Here is a 23,358-nt window from a genome sequence, read left to right as displayed (position 1 = left end):
GTCTAACTGCATCTGTGGAGAGAAAGAAAAACAGAGTTAATGTTTCAAGTCCGTATAACTCTTCTTCAGAGCTAAAGAGAAGGGAAAATGTGATACAGTTTAAGGGGGGGGTGGAGCAGGTGAAGCTGGATAGAAGACCAGTGATAGGTGGAGGCAAAGGAGAGATTTCACTAGATGTCATGGACAAAAGGACAAAGGGAAAGGGGTGTTAATGATAGTGATACTGGCTAAAGGAGGTGCTGATGGTGGCATTAAGGTCAGAAAGTAAAATGTGATAATAGCAGGACAAGGGTAAGCACTCTGGAAAGAACAACATCAACAAGTGACAGATGGCCCTTGTGGGGGTGGAGTAGGGGGAGGGGACGGTGGTGGGAAAAAATATAGAAAATAGGATCAAAGATGGGGATAAAACAATGAATAACAATGAAAATAAATAAAAATAAGTGAATAAAAATAAAAATTAAAAAATTTTAAAAATGAAAATTAATATTGGAAAAAAGGGGACGAGCAAGGGACTGAGGATGGAGGGGAGAGTTCATGGTCTGAAGTTGTTGAACTCAGTGTTAAGTCTGGAAGGCTGTAAAGTGCCTCATCAGAAGATGAAGTGCTGTTCCTCCAGTTTGCGTTGGGCTTCACTGGAACATTGCAGCAGGCCAAGGACAGACATTTGGACATGAGAGCAGGATGGTGTGTTGAAATGACAAGTGACAGGAAGGTCCGGGTCATGCTTGCGGACAGACCAAAGATGTTCTGCAAAGCGGTCACCCAGTCTGCGTTTGGTCTCTCCAATGTAGAGGAGACCACATTGGGAGCAACGAATGCCATAGACCAAATTGAAGGAGGTGCAAGTGAAGTGCTACTTCACCTGAGAATAGAGTTTGGGCCCTTGGACTGTGTCGTGGGAGGAAGATGAGGTGTTTGGAATGATGGAGGAGTGGACCAAGGTGTCCTGGAGGGAACGGTCCCTACGGAATGCCGACGGGGTTTGGGGGGGGTGGGGTGAAGGGAAGATGTGTTTGGTGATTGCATCATGCTGGAATTGGCAGAGGATGATCCTTTGAATGTAGAGGCTGATGGGGAGAAAAGTGAAAACAAGGGGGACCTACCATGGTTTTGGGAGGGAGAGGAAGGTGTGAGGGCAGAGGTACGAGGCATGGGTCGGACACGGTTAAGGGCCTTGTCAACCACAGTGAGTGGGAAACTTCGGTTAAGGAAGAAGGAAGACATGTCAGAAGTACTGTTTTGGAAATCACCATTTTGGCATCATCGGAACAGATGTGATGGAGCCGAAGGAGCTGAGAGAATGGGATGGACTCCTTACAGGAAGCAGGGTGTGAGGAGCTGTAGTCGAGTAGCTGTGGGAGTCGGTGGGCTTGTAATGAATATTGGTAGACAGTCTACCACCAGAAATTGAGGCAGAGAGGTCAAGGAAGGGAAGGGAAGTGTCGGAGATGGACCATGTGAAGGTGATGGAGGGGTGAAAATTGGAAGCAAAATTGATAAATTTTTCCAGGTCCAGATGAGAGCATGAAGCGGCACCGAAACAGTCATTGATGCACTGAGAAAAGAGTTGTGGGAGGGGGGCTGAGTAGGACTGGAACAAGAAATGTTCCGCATGCCCCAGAAAGAGACAGGCATAACAGTGGGCCCATGCAGGAACCCATGGCCACACCTTTTATTTGGAGGGAATGAGACAAGTTTAAGGAGAAATTGTTCAGTGAGAGAACAAGTTCAGCCAAATGGAGGAGAGTGGTGCTGGATAGGAATCATTTGGGTCTCTGTTCAAGGAGGAAGCAGAGGGCCCTCAGACCATCCTGGTGGGGGATGAATGTGTAGAAGGATTGGACATCCATGGTGAAGAGGAGGTGGTTAGAGCCAGGGAACTGGAAATTGTTGATATGACATAGGGCATCAGAGGAATCGCGGATATAGGTGGGAAGAGACTAGACAAGGGGAGAGAGAATGGAGTCAAGATAGGAAGAAATGAGTTCCGTGGGGTAGGAACAGCTTGGCACGATCGGTCTACCGGGACAGTCCTGTTTGTAGATGGTGATGGAAAGGGATTGGGGAGTCAGGGTCTGACCCACTAGGATAAACAGGGCCACTAGGCTACACTAGGATACACAGCCTCTGACTGTGCAACTAAGTATTAATAGCAATCCTCAAGGGGATGTCATGTGCCCAGTGATCTTCAACTACTTCATCAATGACCTTCCCTGGATCATTAATTAAAATGGAGCTATTTGCTGATGATTGCAGAGTTCAACTCAATTCATCAGATAATGGATTATTCCATGCCTACCTGCAGCCAGACCTGGACAATAAGTACAGCTGATAAATGACAACTAACATTCATGCAATAAAAGTGCCAGGTAATGATCCCTTCCAAAAAGGGAGACCTAACCAGCTCTTGACATTCAATGGCACTACCATCACTGAGTCCTCCAATGTCAACATTCTGGAGTATATCATTAACCAGAACCTTAGCTGGACCAGTTGCATTAATACTTGCTTTCACAGTCAGAGGGTGTATATTCTATAGAGTGGCTCACCTCCTGATTCCCTAAAGTTTCTCCACCACCTACATGGCACAGGTCAGGAATATAATGGAATACTCCCCACTTACCTGGGTGATACATCTGCAACAACAATCAAGAAGCTCAACACCATCCAGGACAAAACTATCCACTTGATTAGCATGTCAACCACTGCCTTAAACATCCATTTCCACCATCATTGGTGTACTGTGGCTGCAATGTGCACCATCTACAAGATGCATTGCAGCAATTTGCCAAGGCTCCTTAGCTCATACAGAATCTTGACTTTAAACTACAACGCCCTTCCTTCATCATCTTGATCAAAATCTGAGAACTCTCTGCCCAACAGCACCGTGGGAATAACTACAGCACACAGATTATCTGAATAATTTCATAATGGATGATGCCATGCAGCAGTTCAACAAGGATGTCCACCACTACTAATACTGTAGTGCCAGCCTTGCCATCAATACCTGCACCCCACAAATTTAAAAATAAAACCTACTGAATGATGTACTATTATATTGGGAGCTACTGTTGGTCATGCAATGTATATTCAGTAAGACAATGATTGTTGAGACTACAACTTCAAATTGAGTATATTTTCTCTGAATTTACTATAGATATTATTGCAATTTTTTTCAAAATCTCCTGGGTTTGAAAACAATAACATAGAAAATTCATGAGCTGACACTGTAAAGCTAGAAAATCAGTACAGTCTTTTGGTCTGGAAATGATTGAATTATGACTGTAATTGGTCTGGAAGCAAAAAAAAGTCTTTCCCATGATAAATCAATAGCTGTCATAAGTTAGTGGCCAAGTAATTGAGTCTTAGGTGACTGTTGACCTCAGGGACAGTACCTGGGAATCAATAAGAAGTCTGAAAGTATTGCATGGACATCTCATAAACTTCACAATTACACAGATTGAGGGAGTTGTGGAAGTTCACATCTACAGCAGAGTCAGCTGTCTGGAACTGAAGTGAAACATGAAACAGTTTGTCTAGTGCTCTGCATTCCAGTTAGTTAGATTCTAGCATGAGCAGATACATGCATTCTCTTTATTTTCCCTATTAAAATTAACTTTTGATAAATCATACTTTATGTGTATTTATTAGCAAATTTGCAGAAGGCGCAAGAAAAAGTTGCAAATTTAAGAAGTAATGATTGTTAATTGTCAATAATATGAACAATAAATAAAATGCAAGTATATATACAGAGCTACACAACAAATAAATCTGTATATCTTAGTGCAGTGCTGTATCATGTGGAAATTTGAATTTAGGCCTGTGAAATAACTGACATGGTTAATATTGGAAGATAACAGCTGAAAATACAATTTCCTGGGCGGATATGACTAGCAACTCAACCAGGAATTTCTAGATGGCAACTGCAACCCAGGAGGTAGTTTGAACGGTGGGGAAGACACTGTATATATTACGGATGATAGAAGTCTGTAAAATACTGATCCTTAATCCAAGCTGAGTTAATGAACCCGTTGCCCTTAATATATTTTCACTATTAATGCATGTGTCATGAGTTCCTATAAATAATTCCTGCAAATTGCAAAGCTAATCCATTGTCTACTTAGTTATCTATTTGTACAGAGTGCTTATTATTGCTCTATTCAGAAAGTGAATCTTGCCAAAGTACCTCTTAATTAAGAGTTTATTCCTTAAGTATTAAGCTGTAGAATTCCAAGCCATCACATTTTTTTCTGATGTACAAGCAGGAACCAAAGAATTTGCTTCGTGGCATCATCCATTATGAAATTATTCAGATTTTTATGGTCTTGGTGAACTTTAGGATTAAATGATTTATGTTCTCAGAGCATAGACCTCTGCTTTTCAGTTCTTTCCTTCTATTAATCACAGAGGTCTTGAAATTGCACTATGTAATTATAGTGTATAAGCCCATTAATGTTTTTGTAGTGGATTCATTGACCCACTATTTTAATTGAGGCGTTAACCTGTTAAATGAATGGGTGAAGACCTCTTACAACAGTTGAAAGAGGGAATTTCATTATGGGTGCATTAAGCAATCCTACACAATCATAGCGTGAATTCAAGGCCACAGTTCCTAAAAGCTTTTCTATTTTAGTGGTGGGAACAGCCACGGTGCAGTAGCATCATGAATAACAAATTTGATCAAGGCAAAGACAGTTGCAATCTGAATTATATCTTTATAATATGAATCACATCATTGGGACTAGAGTCATGATATATCATACTATATTGATTCACGTTAGGAAAATCTTTCTGAACAAATTCCACCAACTCCCCTCCCTGTTTTTCATACTAGATTGCAAATAGGAAGGAAGTGTATTTATGGGGTACAAAAGGAGACAATACAGTGCAGCATTCAGCGACAATTGTATCATGCACATCTTTACCTGTAGGTGGGATAGTCAATTTCAATTTGCCAACATTGAAGTGCTCCACTACATATGGAGAAACAGCGGTAAGTGGGGGCCCGTGCAGGAATGGGTACGTATGGGCAAAGGTATTCTCCTCTTTATTACCTCTCACTAAGTATTTCATATGGGTTTTTTCTTGATTTACTTTCACTTACAGTTCAATTACATATAAGGTGTAATAAGCTGAGACACTAGTTATCACGCTTTGCCGCTTTAAATTTCAGAAAGTGAAATAACTATTAAGAAATAAATTCCCTTTTAAGTTTGTTGGTTAAAATATCGGACATTTTCAATAATGGTTCAGGACCAAAGCAGGGAAACTCAACTCAACCAACGTTAGCGTGGTTGCAGAGCCGGGTCACACCTGGTCTGGGTTGACGCGCGCGCGCTCGCTCGCTCGCTCACATCGCTCACGTTCCTGGCTGTCGGGGGCGAGTCGCCCCCGCCCCGTGCGCGCTCCGGGTTCTCAGCAGCAAGCGCAGCGAAGGTGCTTCTCAGCAGTCGCTCCGAGTCTTCCTCCCACTGCTGGCAAACCGAGCTCAACACAGCAGCAGCAGGAGGAGGAGGAGGAGGAGGAGGGCTAGTAGAAGGCAGTCAATCAACTGACCTTCTTTAGAGAGGGAGAGGAGGAGATGGGGAGAGGAGAGGGGGGGGTGGGGGGGGGAGAGAGAAAATAAAACAGTTTAGAAATAATAAAATGACCGACCTGATCCCTCACTGCTAAAAAAAAAACCGGAGAGGGAAGACAAAAAAAATCAAGCAGCTGATCCGCTCAAATGGCTTATCCTCAAATATCTGGAATCTGAATTAAACTGGGCATTCTTCTGAGAGGCTACTCGTCCGTTTAACCAAACCAAAGAAAACATTTTTAAAAAAAATTATTTCATTTCCCCGAACGTCCAAGAATTTGCAAGGACGCAACCTCCAACTCTCGACAGTGGAGGTAAGAGCTGTACATTGTACATCGAATCGTCATTTAAAGAATAGCGTCTTTTGGGCTGTGCTTTTGGGATGGGGATGGGGATGGGGATTGGGGGTGATGATGGTGGTGGCGGGTGGGAAGGCTCAGTCCGATTCGGCCGCTGCCACAAAAAGTGGCCGTTAGCGTTTCAAAGTTAGCAGGTTCGATCTCGAGCGGCTCCTAACCGTCTCTCTCTCTCCTTCCCCCCGCGCTCGTGTGGTTGGTGGTGGTGGTGGGGGGAGGGGGGGGGGTGCGGGGAGGGTTGGTTGGTCAGCTGCTGTGGGCTAGCTAGCTGGCTGGCTCGAGGAGCCTTCTCTCTCTCCAGTCCGCTCACTGTGATCAGCAGCACTCCGCCTGCAGCCAGCTCCAGCTGCTCACTGCGCCTGCGCGCACCTCACCCCCCCCCCCCCCGCCCCCTCCTTTTTTTTTTATAAAACTTGCCGCTCGCCGGGGGAAGTGACACATTAAACATTTGGATTTATAGTGGCCGCTTGCACTGTATCCCAGCACAGCAAAAGGCAGCTTAAAGTTACTGAAAGCGTCCCTCAATTTAAAGCTGGCTCACAAACATCTCGAGTAAGTCTATTTTTTTTAAATAGTCTGTGTTTCTCTTCCCCCCCCCCCTTTTTTTCCCCAGCTGCATTTTGCCCCTAACCTATTGTTTTTATTTTCTATTTACCTCCCCCCCCCACCTTTGTTTTTAATTCTCCTGAATCGCTTGAAACTGATGAAACAGTCTTTGCTGTTGATGAACCCAGTGACAGGTTTATTTTAACAACGTGCCTGCGTTGATCGATTTGGGGTTTTTTTGGTGGTGGTGGTGGTGGTGGTGGTGGTGGGGGTTCAATAATAAAAAAAAAATGAGCTGGGATTCCAGCTGATCGTGAATCAGTGCCGGGAATTTGCATTTGTTTTCACAACTTTGTAAGACTTCAGGAAAGTTGTGTAGATTTTCAGAAGGTCGGATTGTTGTATATGTTGTGTGTGGTGGGGAGGGGGTGGAGGTGGAGGTGAGGTGGGGGCGGGGGTGGGGAGAGAAGGAAGGAGGATGCGGGGGTAACGGAGAGAGAGACAGTTTTAAACCGGTTCTGATTTTGAAAGTCTTGTTTTTACTCTGTGACATATGATGAGAATCTTATTTCCCCCCCCCCCCCCCCCCCCCCCCCGGTTTCCCGGGGTAGTCCAAAGGTAGCTGTGCCCCGGCTCTCTCTTTCTCTTTTTTTAGATGTAAAAAGCCTCCCATAATCTATCCGAACAACGGTCTTTTTATACCCGTTCCTTGCACAGCTGACAAGAGAATGCAGATTTCAGAACTGGATTTGTACGTTGCTGACCGCATGGGGTGTCCAAATGAGAAGAGTTCCCCCCCCCCCAGCCTTTTTAAATCTCTCGGTGGTCGGCGTGGGGGTTCGGGGATGTGTTAACAGCTGCCCCCCGCCCGGGGTCTGGGGTCTGGGGTCTGGGGTCTGAGGTCTGAGGAGCCTGTGCAGCTAGTTTGCCCTGTTTATAGCGCTGGGCGCCAGCGGGATCCCTCCCCTCCCCTATGCTCGGGCACCAGGGTAAGATTTCTTCTTCTCTGTCAAAACCAAGACCGCTCGCCGTCCTAACGTGTAGCAGCGGTGGGCGCCCCAAACCTCTCGCAGAGTTCACTCTCCCACGGGCTTTAGGGCTACCGGAGTCAATACTTATTGTTTCGGAACAGTCGTCTCTTTCTCTCTCTCTCTCTCTCTCTTCCCCACCACCACCCCCCCCCCCCCCCCCCCCCCCCCCCCGTCCCCCTTGTTTTAAGCCCGCGATGACATTGGGCACACATTTTTGCTCAGGTACAGCGGGCGCTGTGAAGGGCTCGAAACCCCCCCAAGCTTCGCATCGGTCAGAAAACCGAGTCCAACTGCTTTTATCGAACGAGGGGAAGAAAAACAACACATCGATTTCAAAAGCATGGATAGCACGTCAGACTCTTCAATAAGCAGGGTAGATAGCGTAGTCCTTTTCACCAAATAGTATTCAGTTTAAAATAACATAAACCTATGAATGGTTAGCTTCTGGTAGAATGGAATTTAATACGATAAATACAGCATTTCAGAACTCATAGGTGTAATTGACTGTTATAATACATATTTAGACCCTGCTCTGGGAGTACTTAACATCAAAACTTTTGCCGTTATCGTGACTTGTGTTATGTCTGATTGAGAGGAGAGCTGCACAGCCAGTCAAGCAGGGGCGGCTGTAATTCGAGCTCACGGCTATCATTCAGATGGGTGTCAAACATCCCGTGGCATTATTTCCAGGAAGAGTAGTAAAGTTTTCCCTTGTGTAGTGTCCAACATTTATCCCTCAACACCTAAACAAGACAACAGATTAGCTGATCGTCATTATCACATTGATGTTTCTGGAACCTTGCTGTGCCTAAATTGGAGTGCTGTGTTTTCTGCATTCGAGCAGGGGCTAACACAGTGCTTGGGGATGGAGTGAGACTCTGAAAGATGCTATTTGAACGTAGTGCTTTATTTGTTTTTTTATATAAGTTTCTATCAAAATGGTCACAGAAAAGACTACTTAATTGCTTTACATATTCAGAACTTCAACATACTTGTTAATTTCAATTGATGTCTTGCTCAAGTTTTAATTGAGCAGTCCTCCAGCTGACAAATCCACAAAGTAGCTTGCAATGAATCATTGAAGAAAAAGTAAGTGTAGCACCAATTGGTATCAGACGTTAGATCCATAAAATAGCTTAAATAAAAGCAAAATACTGTGGATGCTGGAAATTTGAAACAAAGCCAGAAAATGCTGGAAAAGCTCAGCAGCTCTGACGTTTCTAGTCCATATGACTCTTCTTCAGAGTGAAATGTTCAGTTAAATTGCCACTTCCTGATAGGTGAATCATTGAAAAAGCTCTAATTGCTACATTCAAGACATGAGAAATATTTTGCCTTATCTTTTGAATCACTTATTCAGATTGGAGTGGGACAATACCAGTAATGTCCCAATGAGCTTGAGTTGTGCAAGTATTTGAGCGTATTTTCAAGTTTTATGAAGCATGAATAGTAATCTATCTGAAATAAGCTTTCAATTGTTGTCATGTTGGTTGTAATATAATAACGATGCAAAAACCTTTACTAAAATATCTGCTAAAGACAGTCCTTTGTTTTACCAAATTGACCATAGATTTTCTCAATTGCTAAGTATCAAGACAACAATGCAATTGATTTGTCACTGAACCGGTCAGAATGGATATTGTGCACACTTTGAATATTTTCGTACAATGGTCTTACAAAGACATTATTTTCATTGCTGTTTGCAGGAAAAAGCTATAGTCACTGCACCTCAAAAGCAATTTGTTGTGTGAAACATTTTGAGATGTTTTAATGTAATAAATAAACAACAATTATTACCTGATTTTTCACATTTATGTTTCAAAATAATCACTTTGTTAAATGATATGTGGTTTCCACAAAGCTAAATCCAGGAAACAGATTTTTGCACTTGAGATATTTCACCTCCCAGACAAAATTGGAGATTATTTCTTGTTGCACTTTGGCGGGGGAGAAATCATATTTTTGAGCCTTCCTATTTTGGCAACACAAATGAGCTTGCTTTTTTTCAGAATAGTGTTACATTTTTGTGCGACAATCTGCCATAGTTATTAAGTTACTGAATCATTTTTTATGGTCTGTCTATCGCTCATTGTGTTCTGTCATGGACAGATCTTATCTCAAGTCTTGTACATGAGATCCCTCAGTTACTTAGTGGGAAAGAGAAACTAAGGTGCTTTCTTGTTGCTTTCCCCATTGTTTGCCCTTGGACTACCTTCTGCTAGGTAGATACGAGTACACCTACCAATATTTGGAGTTGGTGCTCCAATTTCCAGTTTGGAGTTAGTTCAAAATCCAATGCTCCAACTCAAAGGTGGGGATAATTCCACTGAGCCAAAATCCACTCCATCTCAAGTACCCTGTTGGATGTAAATCCAGTATTAAAAGATCCAGTTCTGTCGAAGGGTCATGAGGACTCGAAACGTCAACTCTTTTCTTCTCCGCCGATGCTGCCAGACCTGCTGAGTTTTTCCAGGTAATTCTGTTTTTGTTAAAAGATCATATTCTAGCCTGTAGTCACCGGGGCTCTCTTGGGCTTGGATCTTTGACAATTTGAGGTGGAAATACTACTGCTGAGCCAAAGACTTGTACCATTTTTTTGTAGTATTCAAATAATTCACTAAAATCTTTAATGAACAAAACTTGATTACTATGTTTTTCAATAATTACAAGTTCTAGATAGATAGCATTGAAAGAGATATGCAGCTAAAAAAGATTTGTTCTAGGCAGTCAGCGTTTTTGAATGTTTCACCTTTTACAGCAGAGATTAAATCATGGCAAGCTCATGATCTGCATACTTGAGGCTTTGACCTCTTCTCTTGACTATCCCTTGGCTGCTGCTTATCCCAAAGTCAGGTAGTAGTGAGCAGTGAAAGTCATTCTCACAAGTATTTAAGCCATGCATTGACTGATTAAAGTTTTCTTTTAAGTTCTGCTGCAAGCATTTACACATCAGTAAGCATACCAACTCTCTCTTTTAATTCTTGGGTCAGCAATTGAGAAGGACAAGAGATCAACTTGAATGTGCAAATAAGCACATTGTTCCATTTGTGTTAGTCTGCTGTCTGCATCAAAGTATTTGTTAGTTTTTACTTCCTATGGCATGTATGAAAAAGAAAATAGATTTAGAAGACAAACTTTTAAATCTTTTATGTACTGTTCCCTCACTTAAGGTATTCAGAAACACTGCTACAATAAACTGCTTTTCTGGAGTTATACCACATGTTGCATCATATCTACAGTAATATCGCCATCTTATGACCAGATTTGCCTGCGTAATATCTTAAATTTGCCAGATGTTGGAGATAGCATTTATAATTTTTTCATCATCAACGTAGCAGTATTTCACTTGCTATTAAAGTGATTATTGGTAGAATTATAAAATTTAAAGATTGATAACTTTGTTAACTAACTTATACAGTCAATATTTTGTACAGAAGTGAGAACATTTGGGGAAGATTAACTTTTGAATGGGTCTCCTGGGATGTCTGACACTGAATAATCTTTGAAATCTATAAATGTGAATGGATCTGCAAATTTCTTGAAAAATAGCTTTTTTAACCTGAGATGTATTCCATTGCTCAATTGTTATAAACATTTATCACATTCTTTATTGACAAAATTTACTATTTGTTAGGTAAAAATCCTATGTCTAAAAATAAATCAGTAAATAATAAGCTCGGGGAGCAGTACTTGAAATATGTTAGCTGTTTAATTATTTATGTTTGGAAACCATAATTAAGCCACCTTACAAGATTCACAAACAGTCAGTTGCACCATAATCCTTTCCAACAAGATTCATTAACAAGAGTACAGCCAGAATGATGTATTTTATCTTTCTGTCAGTATGTACCCATACATGTATATACCCATTTCTGGAAAGAGTTAACATGCTAAATAATCAACCATATTGTCTTTCAAAACATGCAATTTATAATTAGAATTATCTAAGTACTATGTAGCAACTTTAAATTAAAGTGTACTACAATTCAGGTGTTTTATTCTTTTTTCATGGGATGTGGACATTGCTAGCTAGGCCAGCATTGATTGCCCATCTCTAATTGGTGGTGGTGTGCTGTCTTCTTGAATCACTGCAGTCCATGTGGTGTAGGGATGCCCACAGTGCAGTTTGGAATGGAGTTCCAGGATTTTGACCCAGTGACAGTGAAGGAATAGTAATATGGTTCCAAGTCAGGATGATCTGTGGCTTGGAGGAGAACTTGCAGCTGGTGGTGCCCCCATGCATCTGTTGCCCTTGTCCTTCTGGGTTGTAGAGGTTGCAAGTTCAGAGAGTGCTGTCAAAGAGCTTAGGTGAATTGCTTCAGTACATCTTGTACACTGCTGCCACTGTGCATCAGTGGTGGAGGGAGTGAATGTTGAAGGTACCAATCAAGCAGGCTACTTTGTTGTGGATAACGTCAAGCTTCTTGAGTATTATTGGAGCTGCACCCATCCAAGCAAATAGAGAGTATTCCATCACCATCCTGACTGTGCTTTGTGGATAGCAGTCAGACTTTGGGGAGTCAGGAGATGAGTTACTTGCCGCAGAATTCCTAGCCTCTGACCTGCTCTTGTATCCACAATATTTATATGGTTAGTCCAGTTCTGTTTCTGGTTTATGGTAGCTCCCAGGATGTTTATCTTTTCACTCCTATTTCTTACCTTGGGTATTTGATTTGCACAAAATATCCATTAGAAAGTAAGATTCTACTGATTGGCTGCTGCGACAGATTAAACGGCAATGCATGTATGTGTGATGATCCTGCATCTCACATTCCTTCTTTGTGTCTTAGTTTATATTTCAAAGAAGTTACTAGAGCATGTGAGCTGTGAAAATCTGTGGCCCAATGAACCAGAGGAAAGGAGAACAAATATTGTGAAAGGCTCAAATCCTTCAGTAAATACAAGTCCGGTCATAATGATGCTTAGCATATTTTGTGCTGGCATGAGATTCCAGCATAAAATGTACTATAGCATATATGATTACCGTTAGTAGGTGTCACTTTGAAAATAGGTACTTTTTTGTATATCAATGCCCCCTGTCTCTGCCAATCAGTTCATTAATTACTGTTTAATCTACTAATGTGAAATAATGGATCAGTACATGACTGGATTGCTTTAATAGGCAGTATGATTAGACAAATCAATATTAATGCACTTTTTGAGTGCTGATTATCATAAGCAATAGCATTTAGATCCTAATTAATGAATAGAGCTGAGCATTGAGTTTTCTGAATCCTATAAAAAATGAAGGATTAAAACAACCATTTTACTATAAAATGTTTTGACAATAGAAAGCTTTTATTAATACAAACCACTTTTCAGTCAAATAGTCCTGGATAGAATGCAAAATAAAATGAGAACTTTAAAGAAGATCTTGCCTGATATCAGGTGCCTTCGACAGCACCTTTGAAACCTCTATCACCTAAAAGAACAAGGGCAGTAGATGCATGGGAACACCACCACCTTCAACTTCCCCTTCAAGCCATATACCATCCTGACTTGGAGCTATAGCGCCGCCCCTTCACTTTTGCTGGATCAAAATCTGGAACCCCCTTCCTAACAGCATTGTGGGTGTACCTACACCACATAGACTGCAGCGGTTCAAGAAGACAGCACGCCGTCACTTCTTAAGGGCAATTAGGGATGAGCAACAAAAGCTGGCCTAGTCAGTGACGCCCACATCTCATGAAAGAATAAAAAAAGTAAAAGCATTGTTCTTAATCACTTGAGTTCTGCTACTTTAGCTTATGTTAGCCAGATTTGTGATTGTTCTCAGCACTCTTAGGCTCCCATTCCTAATTGTTGTCTTGTACCCCCATCCTAGAAAACGTGTGTATGTGTGGTGGAAAGGTCTTTTGGACATCCATGGTGAAATAGTCTGAATATATGAAGGCGAGGCAGCAAAGAGCTGTTGACCCCAGAGGAAAAACAGGCACTTACGGGACAGAAGAGTGAAAAGTGATTAAAATTAACTTTAAAAATCACAGCACTGACATGATATTAGCAAAAATATGAATGGGAAGAGTGATTACCATTCGGGGAAGTAGCAACATTCCATGTTTGTGCACTAAAATAAACAGAAGTGCTGAAAATTCTCAGATTTGGTAGCATCTGTAAACAGACACACACAGTTAACATTTCAAGTAGAATATGACTCTTCTTCAGAACTGAAGAAAGGTAGAAATGTGATGGGTTTTATGCCAGGAGAGGGGAAGGTCTGGGATAGGATAGTGGGCGGAAAAGTTTAATTGCCTTTTGTTCTGTAACACCTTTTTCAAAGGGAGTGGTAATGGTTGTAGTAAAGAAGCAAAGCATTTCTCCAGACTAAGTGTGAATGGCAAAATAATGAACAGCTCTGTCCGAAAGCAAAAACATGAAAAACAAGATTCAGGCCGGCACATGGCAAAAAAAAATTAAAATGGGGGACAGAGTTCTTGTTTTAAAACTGTTGAACGCAATGAGTCCAAAAAGCTCTGAAGTGCCTAATTGGAAGCTGAGGTGCTGTTCCTCAAACTTGTATTAGCTTCACCAGAACACTGCAGCAGTCTGCGGACAAATGAGAGCAAGGTGACTAATTAAAATGGCAAGCAAATGGAAGCTCGTGGTCATGCTTGTGGATTGAGTGGAGGTTTTCCACAAAGCAGTCACTCGATCTGCATTTACTCTCCCCAGTATTGAGGAGACCACATTGTGAGCAGCGAATCCAGTGTACTAAATTGAAAGAAATGCAACTAAATTGCAGCTTCAGCTGGAAAGAGTGTATAGGGTCTTGAATGTTGAGAGGAGGTAAAAGGGCAGGTGTTATACCTCCTGCGATTGCGTGGGAAGGGGATGAGGTGTTGGGATGATTGAGGAATGGATGGAAAGGTCTCTTCGGACCACTGAAATGGGAAAGCAGGTGAAGATGTGTTTGGTAGTTGCATCATGCTGGGGAAGATTGAAATGGTGGATGATGATTCTTTGAATATGGAGGCTGGTGATGTGGAAAGTAAAGCAAAAGGGAACCCTATTGCACCCTCGGAGGGAGGGAAGCATTGAGAGCAGAAGTGCAGGAAAGGGAATGGGCAGGGTTGAGGGCTCATTCAGACATGATGTGGGGGATGGGGTATGGTGTGTGTGGAAATCCTCAGTTGAGGAAAAAGGAGGACCTATTAGAAGCTCTGGAAGATCGCACCATTAGAAATGGGAAGAATGGAATGGAGTCCTTAGAGGAGGCAGTTGTGAGGAAGTGCAGTTGAGATAGCTACCCATTATTCTGACACATGCACTCACTCTGGACAAGTGCTTTGCTTCTTTACCACAACCATTGCCACCCCCTTTTGTTCCATGACATCTTTGTCATTTAATCTTTCCTGCCTTCTACCCTGTCCCACACCTTCCCGGTTATTCTTCCTTCCGCCTCCCCTTTCAATGGCATAAAACTCATCAGGTTCCTATGTTCCTTTAGTTCTGAAGAAGAGCCATATTCAACTCAATGTTAACTGTTTCTCTCTCCACAGATGCTGCCAGACCTGCTGAATTTTTCTAGTATTTTCTGCTTTTATTTCAGACTTCCAGCATCTGCAGTATTTTGCTTTTATTTTAATAAAGTGCCATTTGAAGGGCTCTGACTGCCAGCAAGGTTATACTGAGCAGAGAGTAACAAATTGCTCTGTCAATCAACAAATCAAAGCTGCTGACTTCAGTTTGAAGGAAAAGATCATTAAAACAATGATTTTAAAAAGTGAATATCATGCTTGATATATTGTCCCTTATGATGATTCAGGCCCGTAAGAACTTTATATTTCCCTGTTAATCTTGATGCAGCAAAAATAATGGCTCTGTGCTGATGTGCCAAAAATCTCTGCAAGTAACAGATTTGTATAGGTTACATTTTGTTAGATGAAAAGAGGTACTCTAAAAAATATGAATTGATTGAACAATGATATATTGGCGTACGATGAGGCTGAAGGCCGTATCATGTTAGTCTAGTCTAGATGTGAAACATTCACTGGGTAAAGACATAGTAATTTAAATATGTCACCAAATATTTTGATGATTGTAAAAATGGAGTGCATAGTATAAAATGTAACATTGTGATATTTCTAAATTTGTTAGGATGTCTTGTGGCTCAGTGAATAGCATCCCTCTCTCTGAACCAGAAGCTCCGGGTTTGAGTCCCACCCCAGGACTTGAAGGCCAAGGGAGGTGTGTTCATAACACGGCCAAAAAGGTTGAGTATCAACACATGGCAATGGCAGACAGTAAGAGCGGGAGAGCTTCCAGGTCAGCCATTAGACAGAAAGTAAGTTGAAGTCTTCACCATCACTATTTCATAGCTCTAGACTATGAAGAATGCAGGAGAGTATGTCAGGAGCAGCATCAGGCATACCTAAAAATTAGGTGTCAACCTGATGAAACTGTAACACAGGATAACTCGTGTGCAAAACAGCAGAAGAAGCAGCATGCGATAGACAGAGCTAAGTGCTCGCACAACCAATTGATCAGATCTAAGCTCTGCAATCCTGCCGCATCCAGTTGTGAATGATGGTGGACAAGTAAACAACTTACTGGAGGATATTCTGCAAATATCCCCATCCTTAATAATGGGGAAGCCCAGCACATCAGTGCATACGAGGCTGAAGCACTTGCATCCATCTTCAGACCGAAATGCTGAGTGGATGATCCATCTTGGCCTCCTCCTGACATTACCAGCATTACAGATGCTTGTTTTCAGCCAATTCGATTCATTCCATGTGATATCAAGAAACAGCTGAAGGCCTTGGATACTGAAAAGGCTATGGGCTGCCACAACATTCTAGCATAGTACTGAAGACCTGTGTTCCAGAACTAGCCGTGCCCTTAGCCAAGCTGTTTTAGTACAGCTAGCAGGACCTGATCAAAGCCTGGAACATGGTCGCTTCGTGCTGCAGCTCTCTGCCATCAAGAGTAGTGGCTATTGTCAGAGAGCTGCTGCTCAGGAATGTGCACCTCTACCACTTTAGGTGGCTGCCAAGGTGACCAGGATTGGGGACATCCTGAGTGGCAAAGGAGTGGGCTGGATGCTTCCACAGGAGTTGGCATGTCGGTGGATGTCTGGCTCACGGTCATTGCCATCCATGACCTTAGGACGGTCGTGTTCGGCCCCAGCATTGTTCTGGGTCTCCGAGGTGCAGGTGCGCGGCGGTCCTCCGTCCGAGTGTACCCCTGTTCGGATGGAATTCCACATTGTCCCCAAGCCCTGAACCCTCCCTTGGGAGCTGGAGCCTTGCAACCTGAGGCGCCGAGCAGAAATGCCCTCTGTGCCCTTTAGTACAATGCGGAGGGGGTTCCTGAATGGGCTGCTGCTGCTTCACCTCCTTGCCCTCGCCCACCACCCAGACACGCCCTGGCATACCTTGTTGCTGCCTGGCAGCAGAGGTCCCCAGTAGGGGGCCCTCTACGGGGAAGCCCTCCCCAATTCCATCGGAGACCTGGTGTGGAGGGTGTTACACACAGCATTCCCATAAAACTGTGGGATGTGTCAGTTCATGGACTCCCAAGACGCCTGCATTTTTTTTGTGGCCTTGTGGAGTCTGTGGAACATGCATACAAAGGATATTATAGGTTGCACTCCCTTTTTATTTATTTGAAAAACCTTTTACTGTTTTGTTTGCACTTCAGCCCCACGCTCCTGATCTACGGGCACCCGGTGTGGAGGGGGAAGGATGAAGACCTCCTCATGAACCTGCTCCTGTGCCTGGCCAAGTTGGTCATCAACAGCCCAGGCAGCGGGTGATCGAGTGGGTCGTCCGACCTGTCTGCCTCTCTTTTGCGGCTGGGTGTCCCTGGAGAGGGAGCATGTGGTGTCCCTTGGCACCGTTGAGGCCTTCCATGCTTGATGGGCACCATGGGGACAGGGATGCTTTATTAACCTGTTAATCACATTTTGGTTTGATGTTTGTAAGTTTCCTTTAAATTTTGTCTTTTGTTTTTGAAGTTTTTCTTTAAGGGGCTGCCTTTTACTTTGTCTCTGATTTTGTTAATTTAGTTTATTTGGTTTGTGAAAAAAAGAGTTACAACACTGACATCTAGCCAGCAATGTGGAAAATTGTCCAGATATGTCCTGTCCTCAAAAGGTAGGACAAACCTAACATGGCCAATTACCACCCCACCAGTTAACTCTCAATCATCAGGAGAGAGATAAAAGGGGTCATCAATAGTGCTATCAAGTGAACGTACTCAGCAATAGCTTGCTGACAAATGCTCAGTTTGGGTTCTGCAAGGGTCACTCAGCTCCTGATCTCAATACAGCCTGGGTCCAAACACGGACAAAAGAGCCCTTGACATAAAGGCAGCATTTGACCGAATGTGGTATCAAGGAGCCCTAGCAAAACTGGGGTCAATGGGAATCAGGGGGAAAATCTGCTGCTGGTTGGCATCATACCTAGCACAAAGGAAGATGACTGTGGTTGTTGGACATCAGTCATCTCAGTCCCAAGACGTCACTGCAGGAGTTGTCAGGGTAGTGTCTCAGGCCCAACCATCTTCAGCTGCTTCATCAATGACCTTCTTTCCATCATAAGGTCAGAAGTGAGCACATTGCACAATGTTCAGCATATTTGCGATTCATCATATACTGAAGCAGCCCTTGTCCATATGAAGTAAAACTTGTACAATATTCAGGCTTGGGCTGATAAGTAGCAAGTAACATTCATGCCATCTAAGTACCAAGCATGACCATCTCCACAAGAGAGAATCTAACCATCACCCCTTGACATTCAATGGCATTATGAGGCTAAATCACCCCACTCAATATCCTGGGGGTTACCATTGGCCAGAAACTGAACTGGACTAGACATATAAAGCCTGTGGCAACAAAAGTAGATCAGTGGCTGGGTGTTCTGCAGCGAGTAACTCACCTCCTGACTCCCTACTGCCTGACTATCATCTACAGGCACAAATCAGGAGTTTGATGAGATCTCCACTTGTCTGGATGATTTCAGATCCAACAACATTCAAGAAGCTTGACACCATCTAGGACAAAGCAGCCCGCTTGATTGACACCCCATCCATCACCTTAAACATTCACTCTCTCCACCATGGCACACAGTGGTAGAAGTGTGTACCATCTACATAATACACTGTAGGAATTCACCAAGGTTCCTTCAACAGCACCTTTTGAAACCTGCGACCTCCACCATCTAGGAGTACAAGGACCGGAGATGCATGGGAACATCACCATCTGCAACTTTCCTTCCAAGCCACTCACCATCCCGAGTTGGAACTATATCGCTGTTCCTTCCCTTTCGCTGGATCAAATTCCTGGCACTCCCTCCCTAATAGTGTACCTACACCACTTGGACTGCAGTGCCTCAAGAAGGTGGCTCACCACCACCTTCTCAAGGGCAATTAGGGATGAGCAATAAGTACTGGCCTAGCCATCGATGCCCACATCACGTGAGCAAAAATAAAAGGCTACAACATGCATGTAAAAGTGTATGTCGTCACAGCAACTCACTCCCTGAGCGAACTGTTACACACCATCATAAGTTTTGTAAGAAGGTTTCATTAGTTTCACCAAGTGTCATTTAAGAACCGATAGTAGCAGGAAGTGGTTATTAATGGATTCTTATTTTTCATTTGAGTTTCTCTTAAAATCTGTGGCAGATGTTTTCATCCCTTTAGGGTAGCTGTCAAGAGGATGGTGAAATCAACAGGCAATTCTCTAATTCCCTATTGTATCTATGCACAATGATATATACTTGGGGAGAAGTTAACTGATTTATTTTTATTTTATACAATGTCTGAAATTGTTTTGGGAATAATTTTTTGCACCCTAAGTACGGTTTGTCCATCACATATTCAAATTGTTTATATGATCGCAGTGCAAATCTGCTTCCTATGCATGATTACTTGACAATAACATTTACTTTACTTTAAAACTGCAATTATAAATCCAAATTTTGACATCTTTAAAAATCTACCAATAAAATATCTAAAAGTGAAAATTGAAATAAAAAGGATCACAAGTAATCACATATTTATATTGCATGTAAATCAATCAATTCTTGTACAATTTTCTTTTAAATAGCATAGTTTACAAAGCTGGACCAAGTTAGATGAGACATGAATAATAGACTTATTGGAAGTGGCACTCTATGCATGAACCTCTATTAGTTTATTTATAAATAGTGAATGAATTCCTCTACAGAATACTTTATACTTCGGGCACTCTCACCGCAGTGTGCAAGTAATGCCATTGTTACCCAACTATTAAATTGAATTACTTGCAGTATTTGTCATGATATCAAGGGTGCTATTGATATAAAACAAACAAATATTCAGGCTTCCTCACTGAAAACCTCTTTCTCCTAAGTGGTTAATCTTAACTGGATGTCCTTCAGCCTAATAATGCCTGAGCTGCCTCCTCATCAATCTTATCTATGTTCACTTCCCCAGTGTTCCTATCTGAGTTCTTGCCAATCAATCTTACCTTGCTGGGTGCTATACTGACAGCAAGCAAGAGACTCCCGTTTTACCCATCTGCTGTGCTGAAGGGTTGCTGATGGTAGAGTTTGTTGTTCTGGTGACCTTTGGAACATCCTATGTCTTAGCAAGTCACTGAACTTCTTTGTGCATTTGGCTTCAGGACATGCCTCTTTCACTTCTGGAAGGTCATCTTATTTCAAAAGACAGAAAATTATTATTATTTTTTCTTTTTAGATTTTCCCCAGCTTACTTAAAACATCCATTTGTTTCCTTTTCAACATGTAGAAGATAGTGACCTATTCATCTTACCCCCCACCATCCCACCAACCAAACTTATCTGGGTGGCTTCCTTTTCTCCCCAACCTAAGATACTTGTTTATGTTGGTGGAATTTATGGAAAAACACCTGCATACCTGTAGCAGGCTAGATGTTCTCGTGACCTTGAGCTGGTTTAAGCAAGTTTAGCATTTGTGTATATGCTAATCCCAAACAAACCAACTACCTAAACACATCTTAACTATTTAATATGCACAGTAACAGACAGAGAGCTTTTTTATTTCATACTTCACTGCCTCCTGGTTGCCATTTGTGTAAAATGATTACTGTTGAATGCAGGAGAATTGATTCTGTAGGGAGCTAGTGATATCGAAAAACAAATGAATTAAGTCCCACATAATGGATGTTGATGTGAGAGACGTAAAATTTTATGACTGTACTCATCATTTGTGATTTTTTTTTTAAAAGTGAAGTCTGTTGGCATATGGTCTCCAGAAAAAAGACACATGCACCCAAATCTAAAACTAATCAATATATGTTTGCCATTTGTCCATTAAAACAGTGTAAACGAATACTCCAGGGAGCTTGTGACTTTAGTAATATGGTAATATTTCAAAGAATTGAAATGTATAATTTAACAAAAAATGATATTGGTTGACTGCAGTAGCTGAGGATATATACACAATAATTTAACACATTGTTTCTATAGTTCACTATGGTTACATTTGTAATCTTTCTCTTAACACAACTATAGCAATGATTAGATTACTGTGATGAATATGACAGCATTCCTTTCCCTACAACAGATTCAGTGGACTTTTTAAAATCTAGCTATAGGGAATTTTGATATTTACAATAAATTTTTTGAATTGAATTTATTGAAATAATTTATGCAAGCATTCATTCAGACCAAAATTTTATCTTGAAGATTGTATAAGTATGTTAAAATTGCCCAAAACTGAAGAATGATGTTGTTATAACTGCCAGCAGTACTTTTTGCAAAAAAAGCCCATCATTCAATATATATATTTATGTATTTAATCATTACAGCAATAAGAACAAATGTATTGTTCATCCAATATGAATGAAAGTAAGCTTATACTTCCAGTTATCTAGAAAACCAATTATGAAAAGTATTTGAATATGTGAAAAGTATGTCCATGTTAAAACGAGCATTCTTTCTTGGAAAGGCCTCATTGTTCATTGTTCCAATACTGACTTCTAGTGGTCGATGTTAAACATGTTTACAGCAGTCACATTTTATTGATGCATCCCTGTCTGTGTATTGTTAGATTTTTAAAATCCTATTTACATTAAAACTTTCAACAGTAAATGCTATCTTTTTGTCAAATTTAAATAACTGATTACAAAGGTAAGATTGCGTGTACCTTTCTCTCTAATTCTTACACATTTCTAGCCCCCACTGTCGCAGATATTTACTTGTGCTGGTATGTGATTGTGTGGGCTTCAGCAATGTGTTGTCCAAGTGGCAGTTCCTCACAATGAATAGGAACAAGATATTTAACCATTGGGGAATCACTCCCTGCCTTTCGCTTATTGAAGAGTTGACAAAATATCTGGATTATTCTTACATCCATAAATCTAAGCAAATGCAGTAAAATTGTTACTGAATAGATTGAGAGATGATGTAAATGAAATAACTTGCTGGATGGATTAGATTCATGGGAATGAATTATTGAGATCCAGTTAGCACACTCTGGAGAATAGTACTAATTATTGTAATTTGGATCATTGATGGCATAACTGATGTAGAAGTGTTGCATCATGATCAAGGCTAACGTGAGTATCCTTTCCAAAATAATCTTATTACATATCAATTTACTAGTGAAATATGTTTGTATACTGCAAAGCTTAACTCATTAAAATGTGCCTGATGCAATGAATTTTTAAACATGTTACCATTGTGGTTTCCTGTTAATTCATTGTGTCCTGCAGTAAGTTGCTTGATGACTGTTCTTCTATTAACTCAGGATCCTTATTAGCTGAATAATCTCTCTAATTTTAATTCTTCGTACCAATGATCACATTTATTTATACCTAGTCATTGGCATTGTTTAGTTGTTGCTTCTATTCTATATCTATCAATTTGAAAGCATGTGCCCTCTGCTCACATCATGCATTTCTCTCCCAAGTGCAGTGGTTGAATTTGACCATGTGCCCTTTGATGAGACACTGAACAAACTGTTTCTTTCACTTCTTTAGACAGTGTTTTGTATTTCCTCCAATTTTAGCCACCAGCAATGTCTCTTTAGCTCAATACTTTTTTTATTCATTAATATTCTTGTTTCCCTCAGTTCTCACGTGGAACCCTTGCATCTCTGCCATAACAAGGAAATGTTTCCTCTTGCTAGACAAATGATCCTTATTCTCCCAACATGAACACTTGTTGTTTGATAAATGATCTGTCTTCGATCTTTACTTCTAACCACATCCTCCTCTCTCTTTGTGCTCTCTGTGCTCTCTCTCTCTTCTGACATTTTTCGTTTTTTATTAATGCTGTGGCCAGTGCTGAGCTTTCCTGGCTTGTTATTGCCCATAAGATATCCTACATGTTTTACATCATCTATGCGTTTTCACTCTGCTGAAATCCTTAATCCTTCCATCTGGTAGATGTTGCGTAGTAGTGGACTTGTCACTTCATTCCCATTTCACTGCAATTTTTATGGGGCCTTCTGTTGGCAGTCTAGGTGCCTTGCTGAATCAGGTGGCAAGCTCATTAATCTTTGCCAATCAGCAGTTAAAATTATATTGGGTTGTTTTTGTGTCATTGCATTCTGGTTTACAGATTGTCTGCCATGGACACATACCGGCAGTACAGCAGAAGAGGTCTGTCAAGTTAAGTGCTAAAATTACCTAAATTTTTTTCCTGCGCAGTTGGCCTTGGGGCCTCCTTTATTGCATAGGATTCCAGTCAAAGAGCTGCCTCTGGATGCTTCTTCATGGCATGTAGCTCACTGTATACGCACCAATAAGGTTCAGTCCTTAAAATTGACCAATAGTTAAAACCCACCTTGTAGCCTCTTAGTCTAGCCCATTTCATCTCAGCTACTTAAAACAATTGAACTTGTTTCTCTCAGCCTGTCCTCTGAAACTCAAG

The 23,358-nt window shown here is 41.5% G+C and overlaps 1 protein-coding gene across 2 annotated transcripts in view; it reads left to right on the top strand.

The window, feature by feature from the left end:
• Window positions 1-5,742: 5,742 nt before the first annotated feature.
• Window positions 5,743-23,358, top strand: part of LOC121277683 (kelch-like protein 29) — a 515,535-nt gene continuing 497,919 nt past the window's right edge. The window contains exon 1 of one of the 2 annotated variants that reach the window (XM_041187306.1): window positions 5,743-5,895. The gene's annotated coding sequence lies outside the window, so the exon portion shown is untranslated. Of the gene's footprint in view, window positions 5,896-6,398; window positions 6,490-23,358 lie in introns of those variants that run through there. The other variant, XM_041187307.1, reaches the window with a different exon arrangement.

The sequence above is a fragment of the Carcharodon carcharias genome, chromosome 5, assembly GCF_017639515.1.
Source record: "Carcharodon carcharias isolate sCarCar2 chromosome 5, sCarCar2.pri, whole genome shotgun sequence".
NCBI lineage: Eukaryota > Metazoa > Chordata > Chondrichthyes > Lamniformes > Lamnidae > Carcharodon > Carcharodon carcharias.
This window is presented reverse-complemented; position numbering and strand designations above follow the sequence as displayed.